The sequence below is a fragment of the Ictidomys tridecemlineatus genome, unplaced genomic scaffold, assembly GCF_052094955.1.
Source record: "Ictidomys tridecemlineatus isolate mIctTri1 unplaced genomic scaffold, mIctTri1.hap1 Scaffold_161, whole genome shotgun sequence".
Classification (NCBI taxonomy): Eukaryota; Metazoa; Chordata; class Mammalia; order Rodentia; family Sciuridae; genus Ictidomys; species Ictidomys tridecemlineatus.
The window spans coordinates 243,822-267,371 of NW_027521410.1; the positions used below are offsets into that span (position 1 = coordinate 243,822).

Below are 23,550 nucleotides of genomic sequence, written 5' to 3' on the forward strand. Positions count from 1 at the left end.
TTAGTTCCCAGAACGACCCTTCAATTAGTCTTGTTTTGCCAGTCTGGCAACAAACTAAGGACATAATTGTGCCAATTCAGTGTCCCAGTCATGGGAGATCTGGACATCTGGATGCCTCTCTCTAATTCTAAGTCCCCACTTTATCAAAAGACCTCTGAGTCTACTTTCCACTTTAGTAGAACTGATGACTGCATTATATTTTCATGAATCAATTTTCTACCTCCTTCAAATTGAAGAAAGTATCTTGTCATAGCATAAATTAACATACTCAGAAATACCAACAAGTTCCTCTGGAATCTGACCAGACTATACAAAGAAGTTGTTCCTGATCTAAAATATCTGTTGTCCAACTGAACAATTGTATTATGTTTCCTGAATCTTATTGATCCGTAGGCCTTCATTTAGGAAGTTGGCCAGTAGCCAGCAGAATAGATGATGTCAGTTCCTATAAAGGGCAGATTAGAATTAGAGAATTGTATAGGATTACCATTACTAAAATATGTAAAAGTGTAATTTTGTCTACAAATTTTGTCTTTTGTCTCTCAAACCCAGATAGTCACAAAAATTTACAGTTTTGCATGTGTAACTTCCAACTATTAGAGGTAACCCTAAAGATTTTTAATTGTGACAGTCCAACTGATAAAGATTTTTCAAAATGCCAGGCTAAGATTTTAGTGGACACTATCCAAGAGACCAGAAAAACCAATGTAGATCAGGACCCCAACCTGAGGGGCTGTCCCAAAGAAACCATTCAGACCTATTTTATCCAATTACAAAGTTTTTTTTTTTTACACTCTGATTTATTCAGAGTCAAATTACAAGGGTTAGCTCTCAATCTAATAGTTTTTTTTTTTTAAAGAACATAATTTACAAGGCTTTGACTGTTTGTTTTGTGTATGTACACTATGTATTGTCAGTCAACGTGTACTGTCATGTCTACATATGTTTGGTACCAAAATAAGCATATGAGCTCATAAATTAAAATTTAAAAAATGGATACAAATATCTTTGGTTCACATGATTGAAAAATTAATTTAAGTTGAGTAAACAAATAAAATAAAGATGTTTTTAAAAGTTACTAACTCACAAGCTTTTCTAGGTGGTTAAACAGTTGTTAATAAAATATTAATGTCTATAAAATGTTTAATATTCATTGTTTCTAGGATTTCTCTCTTTAATAGAAAAAAATTACTAATGCTGTTAAATGCACTTATCTGATACTGTAGTTTTTAAAAATAAGTAAATTGTATTTGACATATATGGGACTGATCATAAATATAATTAATCTACAGAGTTAAAATGCTACTAAATATAAAATAAAGAACTCTTAACTTCTTAAATCCATAGGGTAATATATTTAAACATAATTGGTGCTTTTATTTAAAAAAGGGTTTAAGATTACTTTGTGTCATCACTAAAAGCAATGTTACTAATAGTTAAAAGTCTCAGCAGGCATATTTCTATGTACATACCAAAGGTTTCAAGTACATTTCAATTAAATTACTATAAATAACATGAAATAGTTTATTTTATTAAAATTAAAAAAATTCTCTAAATTTGAGAATTCATAAGTGTTATCTCAGAGTGTAAACAACAAGTGGGTCTAATTCAGTAATATAAAAGTCTATATAAATAAATGGTCTATTTTAAAAGATTTTAATGTAATTAAATTGGTTACAAATAAGAAACACAAACAGTTAAGCTATTTAAAGTTTTTTCCTAATGTCAAATATTAATATAATGATATAAACCAAAATTTTATCTCTATGTTAAAATGACAAAGATTTTTTAAAACATTAATTCACTTCCAACATTTTGTTTGGTAAGTTTTATGCTCTAGAACAACTAGTCTTAAAGAAATTAAGGTTTGTACAATTCTGGTTAAACAGCAACTGTTATTTCTGAGTATTGTACTACATTACAGAGTCTAAATTTTTCTTTAAAATCTAAACTTGTTTAATTTAAAGACATCAATATAGGGGGCTCTGGATGCAGCTCAGTTGGTAGAATGCTTACCTTTCATGCACAAGGACCTGGATTTAATCTCCAGCAACACACACACACACACACCAAAAAAATGTAATTATGGTATTATTACTCTTCTTTCTATATTAAATATGTTCATATCTTTCAGGTATACAAATAATTAAAAGTAAAATGTTTAAAGGAACATTTTAATCAAGCTGGTGTTCTCCAAACTAGAGTTGTCTGCAATGGTAATTTTAGACTTATAAAGATGGCAAATTTTATTGGGGATTTATTTATATTACTTGATGTTTTCTAACCAAACCAAACCTAAACCTTATGTTACACTGATGATAAAAATATAAATGTATTTATAAAAGATAATGAGAGCTTTATCTATGTAAAGGTTAATATTGTAAAACATTTTGCCACCTTTTTCACACAAGAGAGAAGTTGGGGGCTCTCAGCCTTTATTTGGTTCATGTTTTAGATGTAATGTTGTGTTGTGTTAGCTAACATCATATACACTCACGAAAAATATATGTAAACTTTATTAAATGATATCAAAAAAGACACAAAAGTCAGCTTTAGATCTATGACACTTAATCTAAGATTGTAGGAAGTCATGCCTTATCTGAGATAAGACTCTACCTTTCTCCTTACTACATGTTAGAATGACTCCAAAGTAGGTCATATTTTTGTTATAAATATTACGGTGATCTCAAACAGGAGGTATAATGTATAACTCAGCCAAATTCAAGATAGCTACTACACAAACTATATATGTTTTTACTCTTGTTAATTTCACATTTTATTTTCCTTACAACTGTTGCCTGTTAATGTTTTGCAGAGGTTCTGCTTCAAGAACACATAATTAATTTGAGATATTAAGCCATCAAGTATAAATAAATAGTAAATAAAGGGGGAAAAATAACTATGAATTTATAAACATTAAACTTTAAGCCCAATACTCTTAGTTTAAGACTGGTAATACTGCTTTGCAAGATGGTTAAGACTAAGGCTTAAAAATAAAAATAAAGGGCCCAAGAAAACCAATATGTGTCTCTTGCCCTCTGAGTAAGCTTAAACCCAGGGAGCAAGGGGAAGAGCTCTGGAACTCTGGGTCACAAGACCTCTGAATCAGGGAGACTGCTGGGACTCTAAAAAGAAAGCCAATCAGTGTACATACTACAAAATAGGAGGGTCATCATAAAGGGAAGACATTCCTGATGCTTCCAATGAAGCCATGTGGTCAGCAAGACCTAGAGCCATACTAGAGCAGATGGCACTGGTGGGGCTAAAAGGCTGCTCACAAGTTTCCCAAAAGTGTACCCAAGGGGACTCAGTTGACTTTTAACAACAAATGAGAACAAAGCCAACTTGATGATCTTAAACATCTAGCAAAAACAGTTAAACCAAACGCAGCCGTTTCTAGGCATTAAAAAAATATATTTATTTTAATGTAACTTAAGATGTACATGTGTGTTAGCCCCTCAGGAATAAGTAAGACTAGAGGCAAAAAAAAAAAAAAGAAAGAAATTCTTAGAGATGAGTGTGTGATAACTATAAGAGAAATTTCTAGAATTAGAAGATTTTAGTCATTTTAAGGCCTAAAGATCTTATTAACCTCCTACACAGCTTAATCAATGTTTGCTAGTATGATTATGTATCCCTAAGTAACTTAGCTAAATGTTGTCTTTACACTCCTAATAACTTTGACAATTTTAAAGGTTTACATTCCCAAATAAAGGTCTCATTAGACTTCGTTAGGCCTTATTAAGGAGACAACCTCTCAGTTCTCTCACCTCCTAGTGAGAGCTTATTGATTTCTATTATCTTCATGATATCCATTAGCATGTTCCAGATGCTGCAACAATTAATCTCATTTCAGTGATCATGTCTTTTTATTTCTCTCATAGAAACACTTACCCCCAGGTGAATTTACAACCTGTTCCTCCTGAACCAGACTTTTACCATGGACCCCTTAACTGAACCAATTTCTAAAAAGGGACTCCAAACTGCTTGCTTCACTCCATGTCACCCACTTTCAGCTTTAAGCAGCAAGAGTGGTCAATGCCCTTTTCCTTATAGCAATAGGAAGTCCCAAAAATTAGAGAAAAAAATAAGAGATAGATAGACAATTGGGTTGAATTGCAAAATGGAGGCTAGTTTGAGTAAAAAAAAAAAAAAAGTTAATCCCATTTTTTTTTCTCTTGCTTAGACTATGTTATAAGGACTGAGCTGTTAAAGCAACACATTTTATCAGTTGAGTTAATGTACATGAATGGCCATTATAACTCCTTACTTAATTTCAAAGACAAATCAAGGGCTTCATTGTTTCTAGAAAAGGGGTAAATTTTATGGGCCAGTCTATATGGGCAATGACCAACAGACTCCACTTTACCCTGCTTGCCTTCACTTACTAATCAGTAAATCTTCTCAGGGGATTAATTCACATGTTATGTTAGGGCTGTCATAACCCAATCACATTTCTTATACATTCTCATAAATTTTGTCACAAATGAGTTTTCTGGGGTACAACTAATATTGAAATCATAACATTCGATCTGTGGCCTCCCAAAGCTCATGCTCATCTCATGCTGCAAAATATATTTAGTCCATTTCCAAGACTCCCCATAGTCTTGACAGTTCAAGCATTACCAGAAGTCCAAGTCCAAAATCTCTTCTGAGACTCCAGGCTTTACTGTTAATTTTTCTCCCATTCTTTCCCAAAGGCACCAAAGGCCTTAACCAGGGTAACTGTGCATGGGTCAAAAGTCAGTGATAAAGATCTTTATGGGACAGCTAGATACAGTCTCTTACTTGATATTGATTCTGGGAGATCAAACTTGTTATTTTAGCTGTCCTGTAAAAAAAGGGGGGGGGGACTTGTGAATGTCCGCTGACCAAAGGAGTTTTGGCCAAGGTCCATCTCACAGTGGATCCAGTGGGCCCCTTTATTCACCCTGTGGTTATTTCCCAGTCCAGGACTGAAGGCATGGAAACTCCCTGAAGTGTCACTGGGCAGAGACTGCTTTGTAAGCATGAAGGACCTGGAGTCTGGTGTCCTCAGGCCATCACAGTAGCAATCACCAGTCCATCCAAGAAGTAGCAAGCTTGCATCGACTGTGCTTTGCTGTGCTTCCCACTTTTGTTCCATCTAAGACTCCAGCCTACGGGGTTGTTCCACTCAAGGCTCCAACCTCTTAGTGTGGGTCTCCAATTCAGTTTGCTGTCCCACAGTGCCAATCATTGCTAGGAACAGTCTCAAGGAGACACACAGAATCCTTTTAAACTTAGGCATCTCTTAATCTAGTCCAGCTGACAATTCAGATTAGCCATCAGAAACACTAATTAAAAAAAAAAAAACTTTCAACATTAAAGAAAATGATATATATTAACAATAGAACATTTTTAAGATACAAAAGGAATGGAATTTTGTCTTTTGCCCCACTCTGTTTGGTACTGCTAGTCATTAAGTGAAATAAACTGGCTGAAGGACAAATATGATATATTATCACACATTTGTGGAAATTAAAAAGTTGATCTTGTAGATAAACAGGGTAAATTGGTAAAAATAGAAAAACAGTGGGGAGTAGAGAGAAAGAGAAGTGAGAGAAGGGCACAAACACAGGAGGAGGATGAATAGTTTCTGATTTTCTCTAGTCAGTAGGGTAAGTGCTGGCTACAGTGACAGATGGCATGTTTAAAAATGTCTAGAAGAGGATGAAGCTTCCCAACACTCTGGACAGATTAATGTTTGAGTGGTTGAAAGAGTTTGTTGCCCTGATTTACTCATTATGCCTTATGTAAATATATCAGATTATCCTATAGGATCCCTGAAGCATATTGACATTATGTCTCAATTATAATAATGACGATATTAATAATAATTTAAAAAGTTATCCCCAGCAAGACCAAGCTTATGCTGATTAGCTCCTGCACTGACTCTGTCTAAGCTCCCATAGCCACTTTTAAAGGGCCCATGAAGTGATGAGCAAGGGGCTGGAGGGAGAGCTGGTATACCCTTTATCCATAATACCCACATCAACCACCTTTATAATGAGTAGCTACCATCTCTACCAACAGAAAAAATCCTCAATCTCATATCAGGGTTTTTTGAATTTTACATTGGTTTAAAGAGTATGATTAAATTTCATACACCCACTTTGTTTTAACAAAATTGTATACATGCTTATAAGGCTGGTCTAGATGAGAAAAAAAATGGAAAGGAAAGACAACAGAAGAAATGATGCCTTTGGAGAAGATGATTGTGAACTTAGGCTAGAAAAGGGCCACTTCCCGCACTTTCACTGGAGAGAAGGCTGAGCTTGTGGTTCCAGAGAGAAGGAAGGCAATCCATTTAATGGCAGTAGATTTGAACTCGTACCATACTTTCTTACCAAATTCATTCCTTTCCAAGTTACGGCAAGGGAATGTGGATGGGTGTTGGAGTTTGGAAAAGGCATGAACTACTAGATTTTAGAGTGAGAATGTTTTGTGCCATTCCAAAATGACCAGTATGATATTTGTGTTCATAAATTCAAACTAAGATTTGTTGTCATAGCTTGCACCTTTCTCCAGCCATGTTTTGTTCTTCTGTGTGAATTGTGCAGCCAGGGAAATAGGCTGAAGTGGGCTTAGGTGAACTGGAGTTCTTCAGTAGGAACAGTGGGCACCACTCTGCACATGAGGAGGCAGAAGGTACTTGCAAAAGATGAGCAAAAATAATATTAAAAAATATATATATTTATAACATGCACTCCTGAAATTTGAACTCATTTTTTAAAGTTTTGTACTTTATTATATTTCCATAATATGAATTACTAATATTTATTAAGTACAATATCATTAACTAATGTTGTCATCGAATGATATAGTAATAGGCTCTGGGACAAATCAAGTACCCAAGATAACTTGAATGCACACCTCTCTATTTTATCAGTCTCTGGAGTTAATAAGATAATAACAGACCCTCACGTCTCTCCATGCTCACCTCTGCAGCTGATACTCTACAAACATTTGGCATGCATAATTCCATTTAGTTCTCAGAATGTCCTTAAAATTAGTTTTGTTCTAGTGATTTGTCAATAAACTAATATTTTAAATGTTTATCACAAGTCAGTCTCCTAGTCAGCGGTGGATCTTGTAGTATAGATTTATTTACCTGAATCTTAAACTTTATTTTTATCACAATTTATTTAAATCAAAATTTCCATGTTAGTAGAATTTCTGTGTTATTATTATCACAAAACCATGATCTACCTTTGTTCAAATAGAACAATTTATTTGTCTTAGCATAAATTAACTTAGTCACAATCTTCAACAATTTCCTCTGAAAACTAAGCAGACTATAGAAAGTAATTGTTCCTGCTGCTAGTGTAGCTATCATCAAGCAGAAGAATTATAAGTGATTCCTATGTGTGGTTGAAACTTTTGTCTCTAATTTACAAGCAAAGGAATTCAAATCACCATTATCTAACACTTAAAGCTCTCCATCCTGTTCTGGAATAGCTGGGTGTCTCCCTCCTGAGACTAATTCTGGGCATCAGGCCAGAGCTGCAGAAGCTGAGCAGGTTGGTGAATTTGCTCTAAATTTGAACTGAGTTTATCTCCAAGTCAGCAAAGACAGGTGGAATAGCCGAGGCTTCTGTCCCTTGGGCTTGGACATTGGGGATCAATTAGAGGAGGAGGACATGCAAGGCTTGCTGCAGGAAGTATCTACACCAGGTGCAACAGCTCATCTTTCTGTTCCTCTTGTAGGCCCTGCCTCAAGGAAGTGAGGAATGTTTTATTGTTTCCACTTGAACAAGGTAACAGCAAAGGAAGATGTATGAACAAAACAATAAACTAGGGGACAATGCACAAGGTGAAAGAAAGGTTTTGTGATTTCAGTATAAACATGATGGCTAAAGGTGGGAGCAGTGAGGCTGAATGAGCGTTCAGCCTCACTGCTCCCACCTCTAGTCATCATGTTTATGCTGAAATCACAAAGTATTCCTTTCTGCTCATCAGCAAAATAAAAATAAATAAATAAATAAAAAGTTCTGGGAATGTACACGATGTTTAAGCACCTCTGGGTTCATCCCCAGTACAAAAAAAAAAAAAAAGTTAAATGAAGTGATGTGGGTTTTAAAATCCCACAGTGTGATGCTTTCTAGGATTATAGGATTATAGGACTGTCTACAAAAGAGTTCAATGTAGATAAACTTCCTATTTTGGTTGTGCCTATTTTACTTGGCCACTACCCTGGAAGATATTGGCACTCCAGGTGCTGGACACTCCCTTACTAATTTTTAACAAACTAGTAATTAATCTTAATTGGGATAATGCAGTTCCCTGGGTTTGAGTCTCCTTCATGCTTGAGGTATGGGAGGAAGAGGGAAGAGGGACACCACTTCAGGCCCCGCTATGTGCTGGACACACACAGCTCTCTTACTCCTTCTCCACAGCTCTCACCTGAGGTTGCTGGGACTGAGTTAGCAGAGGCTCGACTGTTTGCTCATTGTTTTTGAGATGACTGTCTGTAATACTTTTAAAAGTGTGCATTACTTGTAAACATTGTAACATAACTTGTGTTTCTACTCTTGCTTCACTTACACCTGCTAGGACCTGTCAAATGAGGTTTTGCTTGTCTGTTTGGGTTTTTTTTTTTACTACATCATTGAGCATTGTTTTTAAGGACGATTAAAGGAGACATTAATCTTTGACACAACATGTAGCCACAGAAACAATATTCTCCAAGTTATAATGTAACTAAAGGGTGGTGTTTTATGTAATTCTGGGGCATGAAAATAAGTCTCATCTCTGATAAAAAAAAAAAAAACTTGCTTATCATCAATAAAAACAGACCCTCAGGACAAATTCCATTGTCCCAGATTATACCAACTTCAAATCCAAGATATTAAGGCACTCAAAGTAAATGGTTTTTTTAATCCATTACCTGAAAAGAGAAAAGTTCTCAATTTTGGAAAATGATAAACCCATCCTAATTCCATCTTCAGATTGGGAGCCATCTCATCACAAAGTCATAAAAGGTTCATTTCTATAAAATACTAGGATTTCTATTTTTCCTGACCATAATCTGATGTTTAAACTTTTTTGGAAATCCTGCCTATGCTCTGAACTCACCCATGCCTGGCTCTTCTTGAGCAGATAACAACCCTCCCTAAAACCTTAGAGGCCCTTCATAAATTCTGATGTTGGACTCTCAATTCACTCCCTACCTTGAAATGTTAAGCCATGTAGAGCTCTAACTTGCTATCTTCCCTAGTATTACACTTGCCAGAAACAAGTTAGTTGTAAGTTTCCCAAGATAGTTGTCTTTGTAAATTTTGGTTATAAAAAGCCCTATGCCCTTAGATCGGCCTGACTTTTGTGTGAGACAGTTGCCGGCCAGCCAGCTCTCTTGTGTACACAATGTGTGCTTGCTTTAATTTTGTTTAAAATTGAAGTCAGTGGCCTTTTCTTTGTGTCACTGGTTCAACAGAAAAATAATTATTGCAGTAATTATCATTAAACAATTTTATAACACTGAATTATAATCAAATAGCAGAGAATATAATTGTCAACAGAGGCTCTCTTCAAAATGGCTACTTCGTGGAAGTCATAAACTTATAGGAGACTGTGTGATCAGGGAGTGGCACTTCCAGGCCTGCTGGCTCCTTTCTTACTCTGAAATTAAAACTGGACTCAATAAAGGAGAAAGTGCCCTAGTTTCTGGGCTATGCATGGTAAACACTAATTTATAAAATGTTCTAGTCAGATTTCGTTAGTTTGGTCTATATTACTAATTTACTTTGGAGACTAATAGTTGGTTCAGTTAATCATCAGATCTGCTGAAAGCCTGTTATTTAATAGCTCCTGAGCCAGTGAACAGAGACAGAATTCAATGGGTCCCACCTTGTCCTTAAAATACACCCAGCTGTACTGAGGTGCCCAGGCCTCAGGGGTCCCTGGCATACTTGGGTTCCTATGCTAAACCCAGGGTAGCCCCAACTGTCCTCATTGCCCACTGCCCAGTCTCTGCCCTGGGCTCCTCCTCACACCTCTCTCCTCAACCAGAGCCTGCTGTGTGAGCTGCAGAAGATGACATGACTCCATGCCACACCCATTTGCCTCTCATCTGGTCCAGGGAAGAGTCTGAGTCATCATCCCTCCCTTCACAATTGCCCTGAAGTCTGAAGCTTCCAGAGCCCTCTGGTTTCTGCTGCTACCCTGATGACCCAGGAAGACTCCCTCCAGGGCTGGTCCTGCTCTTCAGTCTGGGCAGAGTGGTCCAGAGCCTGAGAGCCCCAGCAGCACCTCCTCAAAGTGGCTTCTTCAATGCTGCTGCCCACATCTCCCTCTGTCCTTTTTTCCTGTTTGATTCCTCTTTCCCATATGAACTGCTGTGTATCCACACTCTAAATTTTAACTGCAGGTCATGGAATCTCATGTGTTGTAGCCACAGAAGCCAGTCCACCGAGGGCAGCATGGCCATTAGGCAGGAACCCTGAGCACTTACTGAGTGGATGAGTGGATCTCAGTGCTGGTGATCTTGTGTTCATCTTCTTGGTGAGTCATGAGTGTTTGTTGCTGTCAGTGGTGGAAGCAGAGGAGCCTGGATCTTGTCTGTCTTTCTGCCCAGTGGCTCTGTCTGTGCTCTGCTGGGTTCCTGGTTATACACTTGTCACACTTAGTATGTTTCTACCAGACAACTCCAAAATACATTCCCATTTTTTAATCATAAGCTCTCCATCACAAACTTATTCATGTTTCTCACAGTAGCAGAAAGTAGGAGTTGATTTTAAGTTACTAAATATGAATAATAAAAATGCAATCTTAATTGTTGTTTATTTCTGTTAAAAATCAATAATCCAGGTTAACTACTCAAACTAATATGTGGGATAGAATGTGGCCTCTGTATTTCTTTAGGATAGAAGGGCACAAATGTATAAACCAGACAATCAAACTGACACTGAAGAAGTCACAAACATATTTTGGAAATATAATGAATGTCAGAATCAGAATATGTGCATAGATGAGAGAATAAATGAGAGGGAAAAAACAATAGCCAGAAAGGAAACACCTGTGTAAGCTACATTCAGGAAGCCACCTCTGCTCAGGTTCCTTCCTAGGTGAACAGCTCAGCAGCAGAGACAGCTCCTGACTGCAGCTTGTAACACTAAACTGCAGGACAGGGAGAGAAACAAGCATCCTATGATCCATGCACCTTGACCAGGTCTGAAGCTTGTAATTAGGCATGATCTTTTAGAGGACATTAATAATTACACAAATTGCATTGAATAACTTACAACATACACAGTAAATCATTCACCAGTTATGAAATGTGATATCATGGAATGATTAGAAATGTGATGTCAAAGTGTGTTCCCAGACATGCCTGTATTTGAGAATTTATTCTTTCCATCCACAAATTCTACTTGAAACATGGGAAATAAAAACCTTAATGACTAAATTCATATTAAAGTAAATGTGGTAATGTGAAGAAAAGTTCATTTAAGTTATGTTATCTTCAAATTTCACCTATACACAGAAGAAAGTGTGTCTGTGTTTCCATTATCAACACCCATGTTCTAGTTCTAGCTTGTCATTGTGAAAATAGAATAAAAACCTTGTAAATGATTTAGTCTGTCAACTTGATATATGTAATTTACTTAGAAAAAGAAAATGAAAATGTACTGAAAACCTATGTTTGATAAAAAAAAAATATATTGTAAAGTTATCCATAAATGGAAACCTCATTAGAAGACAATGTCCAAAGAAAATGTTATAATTAGGGTGGTGCTTATGGGTCACATGATACCTTTTCAGTTCAAGAATAATGCTTTGGATGGTGACCAACCTTTAGGACCAGCAGAGAAGCTTCTGTTTAGGAGGTGAGCAGCACAGCACCTGGGAGAAGACCTTGGCTTACTCAGCTGCAGTAGTGCCAGTGGGGAAGGAAAACGAGAAACCAAAGATGTGAAAGGCAAGGTCATGAAGTACGTAGTGTCAACTACAAGAAATCTTCTGAGCCAAACAGGCCATATCTATGGTAAAAATGCAGTGTTAAGTTGAGGTGGTGGGAATGCAGGGATCCTTGCTTCCTCAGGTGCTAAGACTCCTTCATAGTCCTGAGGAATGCTCCTGCCCAGCAGTGTTGAGGAAGGACTCCCCCAGTTATTTCATTATATTTGAAGTTGAGATGGGGACCAGAGAGAACTAGAAAAGTAATACTCAATTCAAATATCAAAATCAATTGATAGTTTTCCCCATATTTGTTGGACATTTGTGTTTCTTCTTTTCAAAAGTATCTGTTTTATTCATTTGCTCACTTGTTAATTAAGCTATTTCACTTTTTGCCAAAAATTTCGTGAGTTATTTATATATTCTAGATATTAAGCTTCTTTCAAAAGAGTACCTAACAAAGATTTTCTCCCATTCTGTAGGCTCTGTCTTCACATTCCTTATTGTTTCTTTTTCTGTGCAGAAAGGTTTTGATTTGATGGCATGCCATTTATGGACTCTGGGCATTATTTTCTCAGCTTTAGGGGTCCTATTGAGAAGTCATTGCCTGTGCCTGTATGCTGGAGTGTTGACCCTATGTTTTCTTCTAGAAGCTTCAGTTTTTGGTCTGATTCCTAGATCTTAGATCCATTTTGGGTTCACTTTCAAGTACTGTGAGGAATAAAGGTTTATTTTTCTACATATGAATAATAAGTTTTTCTATCACCAGTTTTTAAAAAACCTGTCTTATTTCCAATGTATGTTTTTGGCATCTTTGTCAGGGATTGAATGACTATAGGTGTCTGTCTTTGTCTCTGTGTCCTCTATTCTGTATCATTAACAATTAGAAAAATGCAATTCAAAACTACACTGTGATCTTTTACATCATGCAACTCAGAATTACAGTCATCAAGAATATAAATAATAATAAATGATAGAGAAGATGTGGCAGAAAAGGAAAACTTTCATATTTGGGGATTATAAATTAGTAAAACACAATGGAAATCAGTATGGATGTTCCTCAAAAGGATAGGCATGGAACTACACCATATGACTCAGCTGTTCCACTCCTTGGTATTTAGCCTGAAAAATTAAAGTCTTTATACTACTTTGATACATGCATACCCAGGTTTATGGCAGTACAATTCACAATTCTCAAACTATAGAACCAGCCTTGGTTTCCATCAATGGGTGAATGGATAAAGAAAATGTGGTACATATACAAATAAAAATAAGCAAATAAAATATACATATACAAATAAAATATACTTTTATTCATCCTTAGAATAAGTAACCTATGTCAATTGAAGGAAAATGGATAGCTCTGGAGACCATTATGTGAAGTGAAAAAAAAAAACTGAGAAGTTCAAAAGTCATATGTTTTCTCTCATATGTGGAAGGTATAGAAGAAAAAGGAAATGAAAGACAGAGGAATGAATGGGAATCTCATAAAAATCATAGGGAGATCAGTAGAAGAAAGGGACCAAGGTGAGAGAGGCAGAGAGGGCAGGGAGAAGTTCTAGAGAGTGATATCAGCCATATCCTATGGTTATACTATGTGTTTAAACAAATATTTAACAACAAATGTACAACTGTACATTCTGTACAACTGTAACACACCAATTAAAAATGGGGAAAGAGATAAAATCATATAAGCTACTATTACACATTTGTTATCTGAGTAATACAGATACTTATATAAAAATTCATTTAACAAAAGCTCTGTAGGATTAACCATTTGTTCTAAACAAATGCTAATAAACTAAATTTCCTTTATTCTCTTATTTTGTCATATTTATTACTTAGTTTTTAAAATTCATTTTTATTCAAGCAGTGCATTTTTATGGAGAAAGAGAACCAAACTTCTAATGATTTCATTTTGTTGGGGTTGTTACCCTAAAACCAAACTGGCCTACTTCTCTTGCTCCTGATCATCTTTGTGTTTGTTCTCGCCTGTTTGGGGAACTCAGGAATGACTGCCCTCATTTGGACCCCGGCTCCACACCCCCATGTACTTTCTCCTCAGCCAGCTCTCCCTCATGGACCTGATGTACATCTCCTCCACGGTCCCCAAGATGGCCATCAACTTCCTCTCTGGCCAGAAGAGCAACTCTTTCCTAGGCTCTGGTGTGCAAAGCTTCTTATTCTGGATCATGGCCAGCTCAGAAGATTTAATCCTGGCCTCCACGGTCTATGACTACTTTGTGGCCATCTGTTTTCCCCTCCACCATCCTATACATGTGAGTAACATGATGCATGGGAAGATGATTTTATGCCCTTCATCTTCCTTACTGCAGGTCCAGGGTCATCAATCATTTCTTCTGTGAAGTTCCTGCCATGTTGCCCCTGGCCTGTGGGGACACCTGGGTCTATGACACATAGTGTTTGTGAGCACAAGCCTATTTCTCCTTGTTCCTTTCCTTGGAATCACTGTGTCCTGTGGATGGGTCCTTTTTGCTGTCTTCCATATGCATTCAAAAGAGGGAAGGAGAAAGGACTTCACCACATGTGCCACACATTTAACTCTGGTGGCACTTTACCATACACCTTTTGCTTACACTTATCTCAGTGATACTGCCAGTTATAAGTGATGCGTTCTGCTCCTTCACATGTTGAATTATAACATTAGAGAAGCGCTCCAAGACAAGAATATAAAGCAGGGTTTACTTAAAAAGCTGGTAACAGACTTCTTCAGGAGGGAGAAGGGGGCTATAGCTGGTATCCTGGTATGGCAAGAAGTAAGGGTGTTTTTTCTTTTTATGTGTCTTAGGCTTCCTTTGTTCTACTCTCTTCCCCTTTTTCCTTCTTGTGTATGTGACTAGGCCCAGGAAATGCTTGGTGGGGTGGCCAAAAGGTGGGACGCCAGTCTGGAGGGGCCATGGAAGAGTGATCTGGGCAAGAAGGGTATGTAATTAGTAACTCCCTGTAGGGAGTGACAATTTCTGGGATAGGTTACCTTAGCAATAGGTTGAAACAGGGTCAGGTTCTCCATAAGGTTGGATAAAGGGCCCTGTGGGAATTAACATTTCAATTCCTCCATCCTGTATATCTGACTCTTGCCTATATTCCGAATTCTGGCTTCATTTTCCCCTCTAATTTTAGAAACTTCTTACTGCTGTGAGGAAAAGGGACAATGATCATCTGGCTGCTTGGAGCTGAAAGGGACAATGTGAGATGCCACAAGCAGTTTGAAGTTTCCTTTTACAAGTCAGGTTGAATTGAAGTCTGTTTGGGAAAGAATAGTTTGTAAAGTTATTTCAGGGCAGGTGCTTCTATAAAAGATAAACAAAAATACATGAGTACTAAAATGAGATTAATACAAAATAAATGTTGCAACATCTAGAACATGTCAATGAATATCATGAAAATAATAGAATGTCTTTCACCCAGAGGTTTGAGGGTTAGGTTGTCTCCATAACTAGACTGGAGAGAACAAGGCCTTTATTTGGGAATGTAAATATTTAACATTGTCTGTTATCAGGAATTAAAGCACAACATTTAACTTTTAATGTCACAGAGGTTTACCCTTTTAAGATGTAGTTAAGTTACTTAATGTCATTTAATTTTGTAAAGTCTTTCTACTTGTATGACTTCTATGTTTAGTAGAGATCTCTTTATTTCTGTTACTTAGGGCTAGATAATCATACTATCCCTAAGTAACAGAAATAAAGGGATCTATTAAGCTTACCTGTGTAGGTTAGGAATAAATATAGGCCTTAAACTAATTAAAAACTTCTGACTCTGGTAATTTATTGTGATAGTTATTAGGCATTCTTCCTAAGAATCTCTTATAATCTTTTGTAGCTTCAAGTTTTACTTATTCTTGGGGGTAACACAAGTGTATATATCTTAAGTTACATTTAACTTTCTTTTTTTTTTTTTAATGCCAAGAAATGGCTGTGTTTTGGTTTAACTGTTTTTGCTAGGTATTCAAAATCATGCTGGTCAAAATTTACTTCCTATCTACTGTTAAGAGTCAGGTGAGTTTCCATGGGAGTCACTATTGTGAATCTTGAGAGCAGCTTCTTATCTCTGTTAGTGCCATTTGTGCTAGAATGGTTCACATTCTTGCTGACCATGTGAGTTCCCTTGGAAGTATTATAGATGTCTACCTTCTCCAATGACCCTCCTCCTCTTCATAGCAAGTGCACCAATTGGCTTTTTGTTCTCCAGTGGTCACATTAATCTCCCTGATCAGGAGGTTGTGTGGCCCAGAGTTGCAAAGCTCTTCAGAGAAGTTCCCTTGTTCCCTGGATTCAGACTGATTTAGAATGCAAGAGCCAAATATTGGATTTCTTGGCCCTTTTAATTTAACTCTAATTTTTAAGTCCTCATCTTAAACATCCAGCAAGTCAGTTTCACCCATCTTAAAGTAAGAGTACTGGGCTTTAACTTCAATGTCTATAATCTTACAGTCATTGACCCCTTTTATTAATTGGGGTCTGTATTTTCCTATGTGTCCTGTGGGTGTGGTTTATTATCTTAAATTAATCCAGGTTGTGTGTTCTTGAAGCAATACCTCTGCAAAATATTAAAAGGCAACAGTTACACCATTTATAAAGAGAATGCAAAATGAAATTAACAAATGTAAAAACATATTTAGTTCATGTAATAGCTACCTTGAATTTTTGCTGAGTTATACATTATATCCTTTTTAGGTCAATTTGAGGTGGCTAAGGGAACAAAAGCATCAGGCAACCTGTGTGTGTGAAAGAACAACCAATCAGATGCCAATAGACACACAGTGATGATGCCTCCTATGACCACCTGTCAATCAGCAGGGTCTCCTGATCAATCCTGGAAGGACACAGATCTCAGCAAGATTCCTTAACCAACCCCAGGAGGACAAGGGACTTGAACAACCTCTCTTTCCTGTCCCAATTCCTCCCTTCCTGCCCTACCCTCAATAAAATTCCAATCTGGCTGAGCCTGGGCATGATTCCCCTAGACCTGCTCTGTTGAACTGGAGGGTCTTGCCCAGGAGTGAATCTCAATAAAACCTTGTTCAGCTGCATTTAATCTGCTTCATTTTGATCACTGGTGCCTGATCTAACAATCACCTGTTTGAGACCACAGTAATTCTTACAACAAAAATCAATCCTTTTAACACAATTTCAATTAACTGAATGAAGTGTGGCCTACTTTGGAGTCATTCTGCTGTGTAATAAGGTGAGTGGGCAGAGCCTTATCTCAGGTAAGGTGGGCTCTTTATAAATCTTAAGTAAAGTGTTGTAGTTTTGAAGCTGATTTTTGCTTTTTAAATATCATTTTATAAAGTTTACATATATTGTTTTTTTGAGTCCACATGAATTTTAGCTAGCACAATATATTACATTTAAAAGTAAATGAAAGAAAAGCTGAGAGCTTTTAACCTTTTTTGTAGAGAAGTAGCAAATGATTTTATTGATTAGGCTCTCATTTACTTCAAACTATATTGAAATTTTACACCAGTGTAAAAGTTAACAAGTCCAGTTATGGATCAGTAAATGATATAAATAAATCCCCAATAAAATTTGTAATCCTTATAAGTCTAAAATTACCATACAACTTTAATTTGGAGAACACAAGCTTGATATATGTATATGCATATATATATAATTCTTCTACATTAAACACTTGTATATCTGGAAGATATGAACACAGTTACTATACAAAGAGGAGTAATAGCACTACAATTACATTGATGTTTTTATATTAACTAAGTTAACTTTTAAAGAAAAATCTAGACTTTGTAAAAATGCAATATTCCAAAATAACAGTTGTTTAACCACAGTTGTATAAATCTTAATTTCTTTAAAATTAGATGTTCTAAAAAATAAAACTTAACAGACACCATGTTAGTAAATTAATATTTTAAGAAATTTCTTGTCACTTTAACATATAGATTAATCTTTAGTGTATCAACATTTGACCTTAGGGAAAAAACTTAAATAGCTTTGAATTATTGTTCCATATATGTAAATAACCAACTTAGTATCATACAAACTTGTTGAAATTTGCTCTTTATTTACATAGATGTTCTTTATCACTTACTTTAACTCTTTTTCTTTATTTAATCAAATGATGACTTTCTTACCCCATAACACCTACTTTTCCTTCTATTGAATAAAGTTTTCATATCTAGAACCTTTTAATATCTCTTTCCCATCTGTTAACCCCCTTTTCTGTTCACATTTTGAAACAATCCTTGTAAATTTCTGAATTTAGACTCCATTTTAATGAGAAGAAATACTTTACATTATTGATAGTACTCTAATTAAAAACACAGTTGGAATTTTTGGGCCCGTTTGTATACAGAATCATAACTGTTTACTATGTTATGAAAACATACACAATGTTCCCTTATATAGAATTATATCTGTTGCAATTTTAAACTGTTAGTAACTTTGTTTTCAGTGATGACAAAGCAATTTTAAACTCTTTTCTTATTTTTCAATTTGTAAAAACACCAATAATGCTACTCAATGGAATTTAAGGACTTAAGAGTACTTGATGTTATAATTCAACAGTTTACATTGTAACCTTGTAAGTTAATCAGATGTCTAACAAACACATTTATGAGAAATCCCAACTCAAAATTAACTTACTTATTTTTACCAAAATATCAGACAAGTGTATTGACCAGTATTAGCCATCTCTCCCTTGTTGAAGAAAAGTCCCAGAAACAATGGATATTTAACTTTTATAAATATCAATACTTTATTAGTTCCTTGAACAACTAGAGAGACTTGTGGGTTAAGTAATTTCAAAGATATCTTTACTTTTATTTGTTTACTCAATCTAAACTGAACCTTCTTAAATCATGTGAATTAAGGTATTTGGATCCTTTTTTAAAAATTTATGAGCACTCTATCTATCTATTCATAATGTATGGATGCACACACATGTGGACAGAAAACACAATACACAGTATGCACACAACCAAAAGGGAAGGCCTTGTAGATTTCCCAAGGTGAATCTCCATGATGATGTTATAAATGTTTAAATAAATGAATAAATAAATTTTTAAAAACCTTTTTGGTTGAATAAAATATAGGACTGATCAGAAAAAGCTTTATTTTAGGTTTGTAGAATCAAAATTATGAGCTAAAAAAATACAGAATCTAAGAAAAATCAAGACTCCTACAAAAAAAAAAAAAGACACGGCTGGTAACAATTTTAGTAAATTACTGTACAATTAACTTTTTGGTTTAGTCTAGTAAAAGTTCAGGTAAAAGACATTCTTCCTCTCCCCCCCTTGGGCCTCAGATTAGTCTCCTACTAAACCTGCAGTCTTCTCCCATTTACATTTCAATGTAAGTCCTGGCTAAGATCTGGAAAAAGCTCAGGAAAACCACTGTTCTGAGCAGAAACCTCATGCCCAAGACATTTTAACCATTTTTGCTAGTTGGTAACCCACAGGTCTGGATGTCAAAAATTATGATACCTTAGTTTCCATTATTTTTGAGACCAAAGCTACTATGTTAAGCTTCTTACTGAGATAAGCTACTGTCTGTTGAGTAGGTCCATTCTCTTGTGTGACATTCCTAGGGCTATTTCTCCTCTCTCAGTGACAAACAGGTTAAATTTTGCTTCATAGGTAGGTTGAGCACAAGATCTTGAAGTAAGTCCCCTTTTCAATGTCTGAAAACTTTTACAATGTTTTGGTTCCCATATCAGGGCAGTTATTACTTGGTGTAGAGTTCCTTTAATGAGGCTATAAAAAGGCTTAGCCATTTCCCCATTCCCAGAAATCTAAAGCCTATAGTATCCAGTATCCCTAGGTAGCCTCTGAGTTGCCTTGTGGTCTGGGGTAGAGGGTATTTTCCTGTGGGGTTACTCTTTCCTGTCCTAGCTTGCAGGTTCCTTGAGATAGCTATAATCTTAAAGTGGGAACAGGTGGGCTAGAGGGGCCAGGGAGGAGTGATTCAGTCAGGAAGGGGGTGTAATTAACAACTCCCTGTATGGAGTGACAATCCCTTGGAGCAGAGGCAGATGATTGATAAGAGGAGGGGGAAGGGCTCTGAAGGAATTAACATTTCAATCTCTCCATTCTCTGGATCTGATCCTTGCTTATCTGCCTATCTAATTCTGGCTTCTTCAGGCCCAGGAGTCTTGGCTTATCAGCAGAGGATGAGAATCTAGCTGCCTTCTACACCATTATCACTCCCAATGTGCAATCACATCACCTACATCCTGAGGACAAGTAGGTCCTGGAGGCCACAGGAAGAGTATGTGAAGAGTTCAACCCCAGGAAGAAGTGAGTGTGACTGTCCCTCTGTTGAACCCTGATGCAAAGAAAAGACCACGGACTCCAATTTTAAATCAATTAAAGCAAACTTGTATTTGTGTACACAAAGAGAGCTTATCAGTGGCTGTCTCTCTTAACATGGGCTAGAGAGCAGCCCCCCAGCTCTTCAGGAACAAGGTTTGTAAGGGTCCAGCAGAGCGTCAGAGGGAGAGACCACACAAGAGACCAGCCTCATGCAATTGCAGGGGGAGGTTTTATTGAACCAGCATGCTGGGGCTCAAGGCTCACTCAGGAAGGGAGAGCAGCCCAGAGAGCCCTGAGCAGAGGTCAAGCAGAGCTTAAGTACACTTTTTGGAGAGGGTGGGGGGCTTTGCATACATCAGAACAAATCATCTTGAGGCGCGGGAAAATTGAACAACAACCCTGAGCCATGATTAGTACATCTATTGGCGGGGAACAGTCTGGGCAGAGGTGATTGGTCACCCCTGAGTGGGGTACACATTTAAACTGATTGGTTTTGTGGCCTGGATGCTTACGTCTGAGCTATTTGGAGCCCTTAGCTAATGAACAACCAGGGAATCAATGGAAATATTTACTGGGCAGTTCAGGTATTGTTCTAACAGCTACAGAGATTACAGGTTCTGGGGGTAGCAGAGGAATTTTAACAATACCTGGCCTATTATTATTATTTTTAGCCCAAGCCTTTCAATTTAGAAACCTTACAATCCCCAGTCTTTTACACTTTAACTCAGACTCTTGCAGCTTAGAGTCAGCTTAGAAATTTTACCTTTACAGGTTTTATAGCACAAAAAGTTGCAAAGGGGAGGTATCTTGAGAACTTATAGTTAACAAGATTTTGACAAGCATAATACAAAGGCAGATAGCAGGTCAGTGATCTGCATTGATGATATTCACAATAGCTAGACTGTGGAACCAACCCAGATGTCCTTCAATAGATGAATGGATAAAAAAAAAAATGTGGCATTTATACACCATGGAGTATTACTTTGCAATAAAAAATGACAAAATCATGGAATTTGCAGGGAAATGGATGGCACTAGAGCAGATTATGCTTAGTGAAGCTAGCCAATCCCTAAAAAACAAATACCAAATGTCTTCTTTGATATAATGAGAGCAACTAAGAACAGAGCAGGGAGGAAGAGCAGGAAGAAAAGATTAACATTAAACAGAGACATGAGGTGAAAGGGAAAGGGAGAGAAAAGAGAAATTGCATGGAAATGGAGGGAGACCCTCATTGTTATACAAAATTACATACAAGAGGTTGTGAGGGAAATGGTAAAATAAACAAGGAGAGAAATGAATTATGGTAGATGGGGTAGAGAGAAGATGGGAGGGGGGGGGATAGTAGAGGATAGGAAAGGTAGCAGAATACAACAGTTACTAATAAGGCATTATGTAAAAATGTAGATGTGTAACGAATGTGATTCTGCAATCTGTATTTGGGGTAAAAATGGGAGTTCATAACCCACTTGAATCTAATGTATGAAATATGATATGTCAAGAGCTTTGTAATGTTTTGAACAACCAATAAAAAAAAGAAAAAAAAACAAAGTAGGGAATAAATTCAAATCCTAACATCAGAATTTATGAGGTGCTGCTGAGGTTTCAGAAGGGTTGTTATCGGGTCAAAGGGAGGCAGGATTTATCACTTGCCACTAAGGTTTCAGAGAGGGTTGTTATATGGGCAGGGAAAGCCAGGCATGGGAGAGTTCAAGTCATGGGCAGGAATTCCAAACAAGTTTAGAAATTGCTGTAATTTATAGTAAAACAGAAATTAACTTTTCATGACTTTGTGACAAGATGGCTCCCAATCTTAAGGTGGAATTAGGCTGGATTCATCACCTGATTCTCTCTGTTGTGTTGCTCCATGCTGATTAGCACACACTGGAGCAGAGATGACCAAGAGAATTATGATGTGATTTCACATATGTAATTAATTTCTAGTAAGATGCTTATTAGTAAAATAATTTAATATAGTAATCATTATAAACAAATATAAAAATAATTAATGAGTTTAATGGAATACATTAAAATCCATGTTAATATGAATGATATAGATATTAACCACAATTTATGTCATTATAAGTTATCATATATATGATGTGTTCTTATATATTAGTTAATGTTCTAATGTTCATACTGATGTTGATATGTTATCACATCTACATGCTTCACATAAAATTATTATTGTCTGTAGACTTTGTTTTGCTTCTGTTTTGTCAGTTCTGTGTGTAATTCATACTAGCCCCCAAGTCTCAGCAACATGGACTGTAAACTCTTCTAGTGATCCACAACACAGGAGGCCACTGTCCATAAAATCACAGGGTTTCTGGGAGACTCAAAGTCTTCTCCTTCAGGGAAGGAGAGGGTAGGGCCTGGTGAGTCACACCTTCCACAGCCCATAGTCACAACCTTGAGAAAAACCAGTTTTCAAGTTCGGGCCCTTCCCTGCCTGGTGGTCTGGACCTTTAATTACCACAGAAGCTATCACAACCCAGTCACCCTGGCAACCAAACACCAAGACTACCAAAAGAAAGCTTGATGAAGGAGTCAAAGGGTGATAAACCAAATGAGGGCGCAGAAAATTGAGGCATGTCCAGGGACATACTATCCTCAGTGAGCACCTCTTCATCTCTTGGAGAAAGAGTAAAAGCGTCTTTGGCTGCTCAATTGGAACTTGTTTCTGCTTCCAAAATTCCAAGAAGGAAAAACAATCCAGTGTATAAGGTCAAAATTGGTGATGTTTGTTCTTTCAGGCACATACTTTGGAAGCAGAAAGTTTGGACATTCCCAGATGCCTGGGGACAAGGAGCATGGAGTTCACTCAGAGCACCAGTGAGCTCCTTCCAAAAAGAGGAGAGTTCCCCAGGGGTCCAGGGAGCTCTTCCCCATTCCTAGGAACCTCTCCAAGGACTGGCTCAGCTCCAGCAGGATTCCTGGGTTTCATTCTGGGGAGGGTCTCACAGGGAGCCCCAGTTTCCCCTTCACCCTCAGCCTGGCCACATTTTTAATCCTTTGCACAGGGAACTTGGCATATTCACACCTGGGTTCCCCTGAATCCTATCCAGGGAGCTCTGGTTTGTTTCCACTTAATCCCACCCTGGGGCTGGTGACTTGTGGGGTGGAAAGGAGGAAATGAGAGGTTGGGTGGGGACAGCACAGGCCAAGGAGGTCTGGGAGGCACAGGGCTGAGAAGGGCTGTGGTGGCAGAGGAGCCTGGATCACCTTCTCTCACCTCCTTTCCCTGGTCGGTGATGTTGTCCTGGCTCTTCCCTAAAGGTATCTGTCCTCACCACAAAGGTTACCTGCCCTTAGTTCCTCAAAATTCAACCTGAGTACCAAGA

At 37.1% G+C, this 23,550-nt stretch overlaps 1 pseudogene; it reads left to right on the plus strand.

Moving 5' to 3' along the window:
- The first annotated feature begins 13,798 nt into the window (after window positions 1-13,798).
- Window positions 13,799-14,546, plus strand: LOC110597412 (olfactory receptor 2L13-like; annotated as a pseudogene).
- Window positions 14,547-23,550: the final 9,004 nt, after the last annotated feature.